Here is a 14,750-nt window from a genome sequence, read left to right as displayed (position 1 = left end):
CCATCAGTCCTTGCATCAGTCACTGCAGTGAAAATTTTTCTTGTTCGTATTTTGATAACAATTCCTTGGTTACCCTTAGAAACTACAGCACGGTTTGCAATGCACTGCACGCTAAAAACCATTATCGCAAAATTGTGCTCATTCGTACCAAAATTACTCTTCAAAATTAATATTGAAGCATGTCTTTGTAATTTGATCTCAATTTTAAATTATTAGATGGAATGAATGTTATTCAAAACTGCATTGTAAAGAATGAATGAATAGTAGGTGAGTGGCGGTTAATATAAAGTGAATGTTAAAGCTTACCAATAGCTTTGGCGTAAAAATGTTTAGTGTGAGGAGAACATTAATAACAGCTTGTATGACGTCAGACACTGTTAATCGGTAAGGGGAGGTTAGGGGTTGCTATGTTACAACATAACTCGTGCACTAACACATACAAACTCTTGTGTAGTACGTGAAATGATCTCTTCACCTTACTTTTACCACATTGGTCACAGCGCTCTGACTACAATTATTACCCATGCTACAATAGCTTGGCCATATCATGTGTCGTTTGCATTCGTTGATTTAAGATATTGCTATGCAAATAAACTCAATGCTCTTGTTGATGCTCTTTAATATCTCTGAATACTCCACAGAAAGTACTGTTGAATGCGTAAAAATTTCTCCTACCATAATCCGGAGATAAATGCTCCAAGCGGAACAATTTAGCAAATTTGAAATCCGTGTGCCGGTCCTCGTTTTTACCGTCTCTTACGCTCTACAGAACAGAAAGCGGTGCCACATTGTCATAGCTAAAGCTCGGCGAAGTTCCATCATCGCCGTCTTATTTCTGGCACATCATTCCAACTGCTGGATGACTGAAGGGCAGAACACATTTATCTTCTCGGTATTACTACTAAGGTACTCGGGAAGACCGCTTCACTGCCTCGGTACGATTCCGTCGGAAGTATTTGCATCTTGGTTCCTCCAGTTCGTCTTCCAGAAGGATTGTATCTCATAAGTTCAAATAATCCAGCGCAGCCAGCAATGGTGACCGTCTGAGTGGCAGTTGAACAATGCTGAAGGACGTTTGCTCTAGTAACTTGTTGCAGCGGATAACAGCTAAAGTGGCCGGTCTTGGCAGCTATCTAACTGACTTAGCAGCGATGGACTCACAAGTGAAGAAACAAACAGGAGGAATTCGGGAAGAGAGCTTACCGACTTCGTTGGTGCTCTTTAAGTAGCAATAATTACCATTGTCTGCCGTTGGAAGAGGCGCTTCCCTCCATTAGGGGTGATTAATTACATTTTTTGTTGGGATTTTTATTCAACTCTAATGTTCTTTTGATTACTGTACCAAGTTTATCTTTAAGTGAAAATATTTTTTCTCGCTCTCTCTCGTTTCAGAAAAGAAATATGAGTACCCGTCAGAGGTTTAGTTGACAATAGGTTTCGAAACTAAGCACAATTTTATAAAATAAGGTAAGTCCGATTGCTGCATAGTGAACACAATGAATAATAATTAAATAATCGTAAAAGAGCGGTTTTCCTAAACTTTTTTGTAGAACTTATCTACAACTTGCCGCACAAGTTTTTCATATACTTCAATTTGCGGCTATCTCAGTCATACAATTTATTTGACGTTACTTGTTTATTTTACCCGACGTTTCGGCCATTGGGTGTGGCCTTTTTCAAGGGAAAAATGGTTTGTTGTTCCTTGAAAAAGGCCACAGCCAATGACCGAAACGTCGGGTAAAATAAACAAGTAACGTCAAGTAAATTGTATGACTGAGATAGCCGCAAATTAAAGTCAATACCACGTTCCAGTCGCAACTACCATCGAGTTTTTCATATAAGTACCATATATACCGCATTTAGTTCACCACTGGACTGCGAACTGCGACTTCATAAGTGCGAAAATGTAAATAAAAGTGCGCGATTGCATCAAATCAGATTGATGTCTTCGGCGCACTATTTCTTCAATCTATGGTGAACAAGTGCTCTGAAGACACCGAGTTGATTTGATGCTATCGCGCACTTTTATTAGCGTTTTCGCACTCGTAAAAACTAGTGCGATAGTCCAGTGGTGAACTAAATGCGCTATATTTAGGTTCAGCATCTAAAATAAGCTGTAGGTGGTTGACATGACATTTCGACTGGATTGGTTGTTGTTATACTCATGTTTTAAAACATGATGTTCTTACTCCTTCCTTTACTAACCCCCCTAACGAGAGTGCAAAAAATTCACTATAACTTTTTTGCTTTTCAATATTTTCCAACCAAATTTTGACACCAGAAGTGCATATCCTTCTTATTTAGGAATTTGCTAGGGAATTTTTGAATGGTAACCTGGTTCCGGAGTTATTCCGGAATCAAAATGGGTCATTGGAATTTTCCATATGGGGAAAAGTTAATCTTTGATGTTAGAACAGTTTAGTTTTCAGGTTTTGAAAATAGTTCAATACACTGAAGTTTTTTTTACGCGGTTTTTTTACGCGGTTTTTTTACTCGGTTTTTTTACGCGGTCCGTCCTAAAAAAAACGCGTTATTACAAGACCCGTCGAAAAAAAACCGCGTTATTTCAAAAACCGTCTTAAAAAAATCCGCGTTTTTTCAAAAACACGCGTAGAATAGTCAGCACCACATCTAACGTGACTTGACTTTTTTACGACGTTTTTTGAAATAACGCGGTTTTTTTTACGACGGGTCTTGAAAAAATGCGTTTTTTTTTACGCGTTTTTTTTACGCGGGACCATTACCGTCGTAAAAAAAACTTCAGTGTACTGTCATGCGGCATTTCAAACATCGTAGTTTCGAAATACACCCTTCTATGCTAGTTTTACGTTGTCTGAATTACTTCCGGCCATTTTTTTTTGGCCCGATATACGGATTTTGCCGAAACCGGTTCTGATAGTTCCAGAATCCATTTTTCGAATGTAAGCAAATATCGTCTAGCGACACCTCAAATTTCACGATTTTTCAAGATACATCATTCTGAGCTGTTTTTGCGTTTAGGGTGACAAAGAGTATTATCGGCAAGCAGTCTTCAAGGTGCAGCCCCGCGCGGATGTGTAGCCGTGCTCACACTCTCCAATGAACATTAGCTTCGAGTTCATGCATGCACACGTCGGGATGAACATGCACTCGAGCTCAAGCTCAATGCTCATGTTTTGCACCGCGCTCGCAGCGGCGCTCACAGCCGCGCTGAAAACATCGGTGTTTGCAGCTTTGCACTCGTTTCGGTTTTGCACTGCGGTAAAGCTGGGTCAGCTGAGAAATGTTCTAACGGTTCAATGCCACATTTGCAGTTGATGTCGTCACAGTTGTTGATGGCGTGATTCACCGGTGATGATAAATACATACTTTTTTTTCTGGTCCACTTCGATTAAGGGCGGACGGGACGGCCGAGGAAATATCCGCCATTGCTCTGTGGCTACTAAGATGGTAATCTCAGATTCTACTTCATATTTTGCAACAAAAACCTATCATTGTGTATGCTCACTTGCAGTGCATATGCTGATTGGTTTTTAACATCTTCAGTGCGATAGAACTCGAGATTACCATCTTCAAAATCGCGAGGCAAATTGTTAGAAAGAGAGGCAAGATAGGAAAAATAACACGGCGTCCCGTTTCACCTTAAGTATGGGTTGCTTTTTTTATATTTAATAAACACATTGCTGGTCGCCATGACGTATTTTAGGCCTCCAAAGAGCGGCTGGGTTAAAATATTGTATTGCAGTTTGGTCAAAAAAAAAGCTGCCGAATTAAATTTTTATATTAAGCAACATTTGTAGAGCTGAAGATCGCTGTCGATAGTACGTACCAGGGCCCTACATTTTCAATTTCAATTGAAATTTTCAGGCGAAGTTTGTAAACAACGTTTTCAATCGTCAATGGAAACAAGGCGCCGTCGTCGTCGCTCAGCCCGACTGTCATCGTCACCGATGAACCGACGCTGCCGTGGCGTCGCAGATGCCACTTTGTTTCGCACTCGCAAGCTCATGCACGCTCGTTCGACATCGAATGAATTTCTCTGTTATAACTCAATTAATGAGTGTAACAACCGTCAAATCTGGGTAATGTTAATGTATGCTATGCATATTTTACTGAAACAGTTTATTACCCATAAAAATATTAAGCAAACATACATTTTAGACAATTTGAAAATTTCAATTGAATCCCAGTCGGTGTGAAAATGAGCCGCCACGCGTCGTTGCGTCGAAGAAAGTGACAAAAAGGGTGGATGAAGCGAAGCGCATGCATGTTGTTTTGAATGTTCCCGTCGTCGGCGTCCGTCCGATGCTGATGGGCGCTCGCTTTCAGCGTCATGTTTTGGTTTCGACGATGTAGGCCCCTGGTACGTACTAGAATTGTTTTAGGAAAATTACAATTTGTCGCATCAACTCGGGAACCTTTCCTTTTTTTGAATTTTTATTTAAGTGTATTTTAACTTAGGCTAATTCTACACTTACGGAACATTTCGGTCCTTCTTAGCGTTCCAAAATAACCGTGGGGGAGGGGCGTTCATAAAGCACGTAAACTTCTAGATAAGAGGGGAGGGACAGGGGACTATCCAAAGTATACGCTTAATTCAAAAAAAATTCAAGTGTTTGTGTGATCAAAAGTTGACGGGGGGAGGAGGGGTTTCTGAAATCACCAACATGCAAAACATGAGTGCAAATTTTTATGTCTTCACGGTCCGCATGATGATTTGTATGGGTTACCGTTGGGGAAAATGTTGGTAAAAATGAAGAAAAGTCAAATTTTAACCACAAGATGAACATGAACCATGTTGATCTCTCCAAATACGTATCCTCTGGCGTCACTCGCTAGCATAGCGCGGTTATCAAAAGTACGTGTTGAAGGTAATTGTTGAAGTGATTGTGGTCTACAAAAGACTGTAGGCGACAGTAAAAACGGAACTGGTTAGCACAGCATGAATCATAACACCTAGCTTTGATTAGCTGTCAACGCATGTAAATGAACCAACGACTGATTGCTAAGTATGTTTTAATTCATACTGCCTGAACTGGCTCCCTTTTCGCTAACTTTCCGTTTTAATTTCCCAAGTGTTTTAGTCGAAATCATCGCATGTTGCATGTCCATGATACACACTCAATACTGGGAACGGTTACGCCAATAACAGAAGAGGACGCTAATCACAAGCAAAACTGCTAAAAGGATTCTTGAAGATTGTACTAGAGGAATCCATTATTTTTTTTTTTATTTTGAAGGAATCTGTATTGAAGGATCCCAAGAGCATCCTGGAGAAAACTGAAATCACCTGAGAAATCCTTGGTAAAATTCCAAATAAACGTTCTGGAGGAACCCGTGGAAGAAACCTCTGGAGGAGTTCCCGGATGAATCCCTGGTGTAACTCATAGAAGAATCATTGGTGGATTTGCTATTGAAGTCTCTGAAGAAATCCCTTTCAGGATTATAGATGAAATTCCTGGGATGTGCTCCTTCAATTCTAAGAGAAGTCCTAGAAGAAATGGATTGCTAATTGTAGCATGATTCCCAGTGTTATTGAAGCAAAGGATCTCTGTAGGAATCTCGGATGAAATCATAACTTGAAAAAAATCTCTGGAACGAAGAAGAAATTTTTTTTGGGACTACATTAACTTACAGAAATGATTTCAACCCAGCGTCACATGTTTGGGGATGTCTTACTTAAAATTTACTTAAAAAAAGACACAACTTTGCCAACCAGTTTCACTGCAATAAGCATGAGCAGTCTTGGCAGTAATCATATCACTCCGTCATGGGGTGACCTTTTTTCAAGAACTAGCAAAGAGCACTAGGATGTAACATTTTATTACAGATCTGTTTCTCTAGGCGGCTATCTCGCGCGTATGAATACGGCCGCATGCGGGTAAAAGCATTGTGGATTTACTGTCTACTGGCTATTCCACCGGTCACTTCAGTAGGGCCTCCAAAGTGCCGTTTAATAAAAAGAGGGACTTAAAAATGAGCTTTAACATTTTTTGTTAATGCGCGATTATTTGTTGACACCAGCTACTCAATAACGTTATTTTTCGAAAATTAAGTTGACTTTAATATGAAAACGGCTTGTTTGGAACGGTTGCTTAAGGCGAAACTGGTTCCAATTTTTTTTTTACATTTTTGGTTTTTTATTTTTAATGAAATAACGAAGCAATATTTTCAAAATCGGTTTTCGTACACATGTACAGTAAGGATCAAGGTCTCTCCTGAATTTTTTTCGTCGTGGAAAATGTTTTTCGTTGCTGCAAAAACAATTTTTAAACAAAATTTCACAAAAAAGGTTGATCCATACTCTACATGTCCAGAGGTGGGCACATTTGCCGTTAACCGGTAACGCATTTTAGATGAACATTTGCCTCTATTTCCATAAAGGTCACTTCAAAGTTTTCTATCAATGTTCTCCAATCTGCTAGTTAGGTGTACCTTTCTATTGAAATGAAAAAAGATCAATTTGAACTTTAAGTTTTTGAGTTATTGCAATTTAACGGTTTACAAATAGTTGTTGTTAACCGTTAACCGTTAAATTGCGTTCACCTCTCAATAACTCGAAAGCCCTCAAATCGAACTTTTTCCACCTCAATAGAAAGGTACACCTTACTTTCTTACAAATTGAAGAACATTGATACATAGTAAACTTTTAAGAGGCAAATGTTCGTCCAAAATGCGTTAACGGTTAACGATAAGTGTGCCCACCTCTGTACATGTGTACGAAACACGATTTTGAAAAAATATTGCTTCGTTATGTAATAAAAAATCAAAAATCAAAAAAATGGAGGCATGGAAGCATGTCTGTTTCGCCTTAAGTACATGTTTATTTTGATTAGCAATATTAACCACTTGAAATGAGACCAACAAGCAACGTTTGACTTCAAACGATACTGTTTTTAAAAAAAGTGTTGGATAGGGTTAGGCGTAGAAATGTGTTACTTTGTTAAATTATTTAGCCGTTTTCAAGTAACGCGAAATTTGTGCGTTACGTAATGTATTGCTGTGTGTAAAGGGTCTCGAGTATACCAAAGTGGCGAATCCTGGTCGTTTTGACAGGTCTCCTGCTCGATTGGAACTATGGGGATGACAGCAAATCGGCTGTTCCAATTTTGACGTTTCTCCTCTTTGTTATTCCAGACTCGTTAGCTGTGTGCATTCAAGATGCTAACGGTGCCCAAATGCGCTTCAAACGTGGTAACACAGTGTTACCAAAGGCAACTTAGCAACCATAGCCAAAACCACCGCCAACCTTGAATCCAAATGCTCCCACTGACAACGGGTTACTTGTTAGAAAATCTTACCGCATTTGGTGTTCCCGCATTTGATATTTGCATTTCGAATGCGCACAGCAATATATATGACGCCAAAAGATATTAACTGAACTAATTTTAATTATAAAATGGCAATGCAAACTAGCACACTTTTTTTTTCTTGCTCAAAATTGATTGGGTAAAATCGGATAAAAAAGCCAGTAAAACCGGGAGTAGACTAAATCGGGGATTTACAAAATCTGGTCACCACTGTATGACACTGCGATCGAAGATCTTATCTATTTTTCTTTTTTCTTTTTTTTTTCTGTATTAACGAGATTTTTAGCCCTAGGCTAGTTCATCTCGGGACCCACGCTTTACTTCCCTTCCGAAGGAAGAACTCACATTTTGCAAGTTTGTCGGAAGTGGGATTCGATCCCAGGTCCTCGGCGTGATAGTCAAGTATTCTAACCATCACACCAGGCCCGCTCCACGTATCTAATTTTCTGTTGCATACGAAAACACTTGGGATGTGATATTCATATAGATATGATTTAAAAGCTTAACCCTCATGTGATCGCGGTGTTGTATTTTGTACAACACATTAAAAAAATCTCGCTTTTTGCACTCACCTAACAGTGGTGGCCAGCCGCGTGAGTTACGGAAGGATAAGTTTATTAATTAGGGGGACATTTAGCCACAGCTATGAAGGCGTGGGAATTCAGCATCATTGAACTGGCTGAGAAGCAGGCCTTGTTCCAGCAGATACGTTAAAAAAAGAGTTCCGGCTATTACCAACAATAATCAGAATAATCTCAAATTGAACCATACGGATCCTTACGATCCTAACGAATAGTCGACGAGCAACTTAGTTATCAATAACAAAATGGGTATACATATTATATTTTTTAAACGGGGATCTGCAAAGGAATATTGTGTCCATGTACTGGTGTATTTAGATAAGATCATGGTGATGATATTGTAAGCCTTACTGTGTTGCCATGGTAATCGGCGGCAGCGTGAAAACCATGCGGCTAAAGAGCAACAGCAACAAACCCAGGAATCAACTGCGGCATATCAAATTAGTCACTAAAATAGTAAACTTTTTTCTCGATCACTTGAGAAACCGCACACCGGTGTCACGCAGGCAACGGCAACCCACCTAGCTTTGCCACCGCGCACCGCCTGCCGAAGAACGACAAACACAAGCTGGCTAGTAGGCTCGCACACACAGCTTAAACACTAGGCTTGAGCCTGAGTTTTGCGCTTGAGCTCGAGCCTGAGCTCGAGCGCGCCGTGTTCATTTTTTCCTTGCCTGCTCGATGCTCTCGACAAACACGAACATGAGAGAGAATGCGCGCTCGGGATGAACGCGCACTTGCAAAATTGAGCTCAGGCTCAACGCGGCTCGTGTTTTTGGGAAGACTGTCGGCAAGTGATGAAAGGAACACGTCATAGGGGGTTTTGTGGGCCAAATTGCCTGAAATTTGGGCATAAACCTCAGCTTGGTTGGGAAGGATTTGAGGCCAACTTTAGGATCAACATGACCTAAGTTCCCCTATTTACTCCTGCGATTCATTCAGGGATTCCTCCAAGAATTCCTCTAGGAATACCTCTATCGATTTTTCAAGGAATTTCTCTAGGTATACCTTTATGGATTTCTCGAGATATGTCTTCAATGAACTACTTTAAGGATTTCTCCAGGCTTTCCTGGTAGGATTACGCTAGAAATTTCAGAGATTCCTCCAACAATTTCTCTAAGAATTTCTCTAGAATATCTCACTTGATACTTCTCGGAATTCTTCTAGGGATTCATTCAGAAATTTATATTACGATTCCTCCAGGAATTCTTGGTAAGATTATTCAAGTCAATCTTTCTGTGATTCGTTCATAAGTTCCCCTGGTAATTCATCCATGAATTCTTTCATAGATATTATTCAGGGATTCCTCCAGAAATTTATCATCAACAATTTATTAGGGCTCCTCCAGAAATTTTAACTGTGATTCTCCTTGGAATATTTCTAAGGATTTCTCCTGGCATACTTTCTTGCTGCAATATTTTCAGGAAATTTTCCTGAGATGCCTACACAAATGCTTTCTTTTATCAGGGAATGGATTCCTCCCAAATACCTCTACTGATTTTGTCAAGGACAACTAGATATTCCTCCTGATCAGTGAATCAAAATTCAACCATCGCGCAACAATAATGACAATGTCGCTACCTGAAATTGTTGTGACATTCTACTGAATGCGACATAGGTTTGTCTCAACTTGTACAGAAGAGCATAAAGATCGTGCACCACGAGTTAACAGATATTTAAGCCTTGCATTGTGATTTTCGAGCGGTAACTTTGAGTTGATAAACTCTGCAACGCTGCTGAAGATGTATCATCAAAAAGTTTCGATTTTGGGTTGGTAATAATTGATTATTCACGAGTTGAAAAGTATTCAACAAATTCTGCTTCCGTTTTGTCTGCAACAAAAATTTTCGAGATCATGTCATTATCTGTTACCTGTTGGGATGAAGAGTAATCGCTGCGCATTCTTTGTTGCTTATTTTGTGCCTCTTTTGTCTGACAATTCTCTTCACTATTCCTGATATTTATTCGAGGAACTTATTTTGTGATTTTTCCGGAATTTTGCAATTCCTACTAGGATTTCTCATTTAATTCCTTGTATGAAACCTTCCGGAATTCTAGGATTTCACCAGAAATTCCTTCAAGAACTCTTGGTGACACCATTGAAGGCAATCTTTCATAGATTATTGAAGAAGTTCCGCCAGTGATTCCTCCAGGAACATGTTCACAGATTTTATCCAGGGATTTAAGCTGGGAACCCTCAAGCAATTGCAACTGTGGTTCTACCAGCAATTCCTCCTAGGAATCCTCCAGAAATTTTTATCTTCATTGATATCTTCAGGAGCTCTTCTAGGGATTTCTGTAGGGATTTCTCGTGGGGTTTATTCAGGAATGTTTGCTGAGATTATTTATGGTAATATTTCGAATATTCTTCAAGATTTTAGTACTAACAAAAAATTCAGCTGGGCTTCCTCAAGAAATTCGTCTTGCGGCTCTTCCAGCTATTCTTGCTAAGGCTCCTTCTGAAATTTTAATAGTGATACTTCAAAAATACGGCTAGGAATTCTTTTAGAGCTTCATTCTGCCTTTTTGGCTGAGATCCTTCCAAGCAATCTTCCTCAAATTTCTGCAGAAATTTCCTTAGATGTTCTACCAGGGATTTCTCCAAGGACTCATCCAGGAATTCCTCCCGAGATTTTATAAAAAATTTCCTCCAGAAATTCCTCATGAAATACTTGTAGAAACTCCTTGCGTCCTTCCCTCCAAAGATTCCTCAAACACCACCTCCTGCAGTTCTTCCAAAAATTCCACTTCCAGAAATTCTTACTATGGTACCTCCAGGAGTTCTTCTAGTGATTTCTGTAGGATATATCCTGGCATTCTTGCTGGAATTCTCGCGGGAAATCTCCATGAGATTTTCTTCCGAAATCCATTCTGCGATTTCTTTGGCGCCTTCTCTATGAATTAATTCAGAATACCTCTACCGGTTCTTCCAGAAGCTTCTCTAGGTCTTCTTCTTCTTCTTCTTCTTCTTCTTCTTCTTCTTCTTCTTTATGGCTCTACGTCCACAGTGGGACTTGGCCTGCCTCGCTTCAACTTAGTGTTCTGAAAGCACTTCCACAGTTATAAATTGAACGGCTTTTTTTGCCTGCCATTGTATGAATTTGTATATTGACGAATTTCGCACCAACTCGTCTTCGGGGTTGGCAGCACCCCCTCAGAATGTTATGAAATTTTGTAGGTTTCAAGACTTTACCTTTTCAAGCAACTTTGCGTATTTTGTTTTTTCAAAATTAACCTAGACTAACATTTAAAAAGAGTCAAAGTTCTTTAACCGTTTTTTTTACAAAAAATAATTCGAATATGATAAGATGTACAAAAAAGTGATGTATGGGTGACATTTAGAGAATTGTCCAAGCTTTCATGAAAAAATATATTAAAAATTCTAAATACATTTTTACACGCTAAAAAATATTTTTTTAAATTAAAAGTCAATTTACAGAAAATGCCCACTTTTTTATGTTTTGAATTTTTTTTCCAAGAAAGTCAATATTGTTGCCTAACTTTCCTCCATACATCACAAGATGGGCACTTTTAAGGAAAAAAAGTTTTTCTAACAAAAACTTTTTCATGTTAGTTTTTTTAGCGTGTTGCGCATTAGCCGTTTTTTTCACAAAAAATATAACTCGAATATGATAAGTTGTACAAAAAAGTGATGTATGGGGGACTTTTAGGGAATTGTCCAAGCTTTCAAGAAAACATATTTAAAAAATATAAAAAAATGTTTTACACGCTAAAAAATATCTTTTCAAAATTAAAAGTCAATTTACAGAAAAAGCCCACTTTTTTATGTTTTGAATTTTTTTTCCCAAGAAAGACAATATAGTTGCCTAACTTTCCTCCATACATCACAAGATGGGCACTTTTAAGGAAAAAAAAAATTTCTAAAAAAACTTTTTCATTTTAGTTTTTTTTTTGCGTATTGTGCATTAAATCGTACAGTAATGTATGCAGAATCCTAATGACAATCCATTAAAACTTAATGGGCTCAACTACTTTTTTAATATCTTAACGTGCTTCACATTGAAAACGTGCTTGATATTGGAAAGGGCTCAAGACAAATTTGCTTTTAGGGTTTTATATCAATGAAAACGCTTGTGTATTGATGAAATATGTACATATGTATATGTGTATTCAATTATTTTCTTTTCTACAATATATACATCCTTCTTTTATACATTCTATTGTAACGTTTTTTGAATATTAGATCTTTAGTCTATCTGAAACAAAGTAAACTTTTTTGGATTATCTTTTGAATTCGAAAACTTCTTCGCTTCAATTTGATTTTCAGAAATTGGCACAAATGAATGAAATTTTTGTGTACCAGGTATTGTTTTTACGTGACTGTATGTGTATAGTTCTTCAAGTTCATCCACCATTTATGCATATTGTTCATTTGAAATAAAACAGAAATTCAATTTTGTTATATGTATATCTGACTGTTTAACTGCCCAGTCATACAGTTCTCGAGGAGTTGTGATTGTGTTTCCATAATCTCGAGCAAGACTTGCTCGTTTTGCCATTCGCTTGAGAGTACCTCCAACAGCGTCACATGGACCTTTGCCATGTGAAGTTGCGAAGAAGTGCCATTCTGCTTCCAATCCATAATTGGACCGAAAACTGCACAAACTGGCAAATTTTTTTTGTTCTTATAATGAGCTGCTGCTCCATCTGACATGAAAGTAATTTTTGAGAAATCAATCGATTGTTCAATGAAATCCAGCAGTTTTGATATAAATAACTGAACTGCTGTTGTATCGTGTGTAAGTACTTCAGATATTATTATAAAGCTCAAGTTTTCCAACTTATTTTCTTTTCTGTAGTACACTTCAAAGGGGTGAATGGTAGCTTGAGAATTATTCCAATGGTAACCTTGAGCTGAATTTTGAATGATAAATGAATAATTTTCTGAAAAGTCACAAATTGTTAATACTTCACCCTGTTTAAGAGATTCTTTTTCATCCCGCAAAAATGAGGATTGTTCTTTATAAATGAAATCATGAGTTATAAGTTTATCAACTTTTTCTACAAAATACGGAACAAACTCGTCTATAGTCTTAGTAATAGTTTCCAAATTGCATCGATCAGTGGTTAGCCATTGTTGAAATAAAACCGATTCTTTATCATTCGCTTCTAATAATGATGTTAGTTCACTGGTTCTAGGCACACAATAATACAATTTCAGCCAACAGAATGCTGTTTTAAGCATTCAGATATCAAAACAAGCTGAGAAACAGGTTCTATTCCAGTTGGGATGTAACGCCAAGAAAAAGAAGGCACCCAATCAAACAAAGTTGTAATGCCCATTGAGTGTTATTAAATGGGTATAAGGATTCTTGATACATCCTGTACGAGTTAATGCGCAACACGCTAAAAAAAAATAACATGAAAAAGTTTTTGTTAGAAAAACTTTTTTTCCTTAAAAGTGCCCATCTTGTGATGTATGGAGGAAAGTTAGGCAACAATATTGACTTTCTTAGAAAAAAAATTTCGAAACATTAAAAAGTGGGCATTTTCTGTAAATTGACTTTTAATTTTAAAAATATATTTTTTAGCGTGTAAAAATGTATTAGGAATTTTTAAAATATTTTTTCATGAAAGCTTGGACAATTCTCTGAAAGTCCCCCATACAACACTTTTCTATAGGTCTTGTCATTTTTGAGTTACATCGATTTTAAAAAATTCTTCGAAAAAAAGTTAGACCCTCTTCAAATGTTACTCTTGAAAATTTTCGAAAATTTAAGTATGCAAAGTTGCTCATAAAAACCTAGTCTTTATGTCCACCAAGTTTCATTCGATTCTGAGAGGGTGTTGCCAACCGCTGGTCGAGTTGGCGCGAAATTCGTCTATTGTAAGGCAAGTCAAACTCCATGCCCAGAGAGCCGAAAAAATTTTCCCGACCGGAACGGGAATCGAACCCGCCGTCTCCGGATTGGCGATCCAAAGCCCTAACCACTAGGCTAACTGGAGACACAAATTGGCACAAATTTCCCAAATGGAGGAGAACGTGCCTCTAGAGCCGACCTACTGATACCTGAACTGCAGACCCTAGGTACCCAAGTGCTTTTTCAAGATTTTTTTCTTTGGATTCTTCCAGGTATTCCGGATGGAGTTTCTCTAGAATGTCCTTATAGTTTCCTCCAGCAATTCCTTCCTAGAACTGCTGAAATTTATACAATGATTCATCCCAGAGTTCTTCTTGGAATTCCTCCAGAGATCCTTCCAGAAGTTTCACCGGTGATTCCTCCAGGAAAGAATTTTTATCCAAGATATGTTATCCAAAGATTACCCCATGAAGTTTTTATGGGATTCCTTCAGCAGCTCCGCTTGACCTTCCCCCAGGAGTTCCAGCTGGATTTCTCAAGCAATTCCTGCTGTGATTCTTCTAGCAATCCCTCCTAGGATCGATCCAGAAATTCTTACTCTAATACCTCCCGGACTTCTTCTAGGGATTCTTCAAAGAATTTCTCCTGGTATTCCTTCAAAAACTCTTGGGATGATTCAAGGCAATCTTTCTACGATTTTTCCAGAAGTTCCTTCGGTGTTTCGTCGAAAAAATTTCTCATGGGATTCATCCAATAGCTCCAGTTGAGATTCCACAGGCGATTTCTACTGTGAGGTTTGTTAGGAATGCCAACTAGGACTCTTCAAGAAAATTTTACTGTGATACCTGCAAGAATCCCTCTAGGGACTTCTCATGGCATTCTTGCTGGAATTCTCCCGGGCAGTCTCCCTAGGTTACTTCCAGCAATGCATTTGGTGATTTTTCCAGCGACTTATGCAGCAGAGATTTCATCCATTAATAATTCTAGGAACTTATCATGAAATTCCTTTTCGAGCTCTTCTTGGCCTTCCTCTAGGAAGTCCATCTGAAGGAGCCCCA

General features: G+C 38.4%; 1 protein-coding gene across 22 annotated transcripts in view; it reads left to right on the top strand.

Moving 5' to 3' along the window:
* The window catches only part of LOC115268722 (voltage-dependent calcium channel type A subunit alpha-1), a 561,442-nt gene that overhangs the window by 234,782 nt on the left and 311,910 nt on the right, over positions 1-14,750 (top strand). For all 22 annotated transcript variants that reach the window (XR_009998921.1, XR_009998922.1, XR_009998923.1 and 19 more), the window contains exon 3: positions 1,393-1,467. The gene's annotated coding sequence lies outside the window, so the exon portion shown is untranslated. The remainder of the gene's footprint in view (positions 1-1,392; positions 1,468-14,750) is intronic.

The sequence above is a fragment of the Aedes albopictus genome, chromosome 3 (genome assembly GCF_035046485.1).
Source record: "Aedes albopictus strain Foshan chromosome 3, AalbF5, whole genome shotgun sequence".
Lineage (NCBI taxonomy): Eukaryota > Metazoa > Arthropoda > Insecta > Diptera > Culicidae > Aedes > Aedes albopictus.
This window is presented reverse-complemented; position numbering and strand designations above follow the sequence as displayed.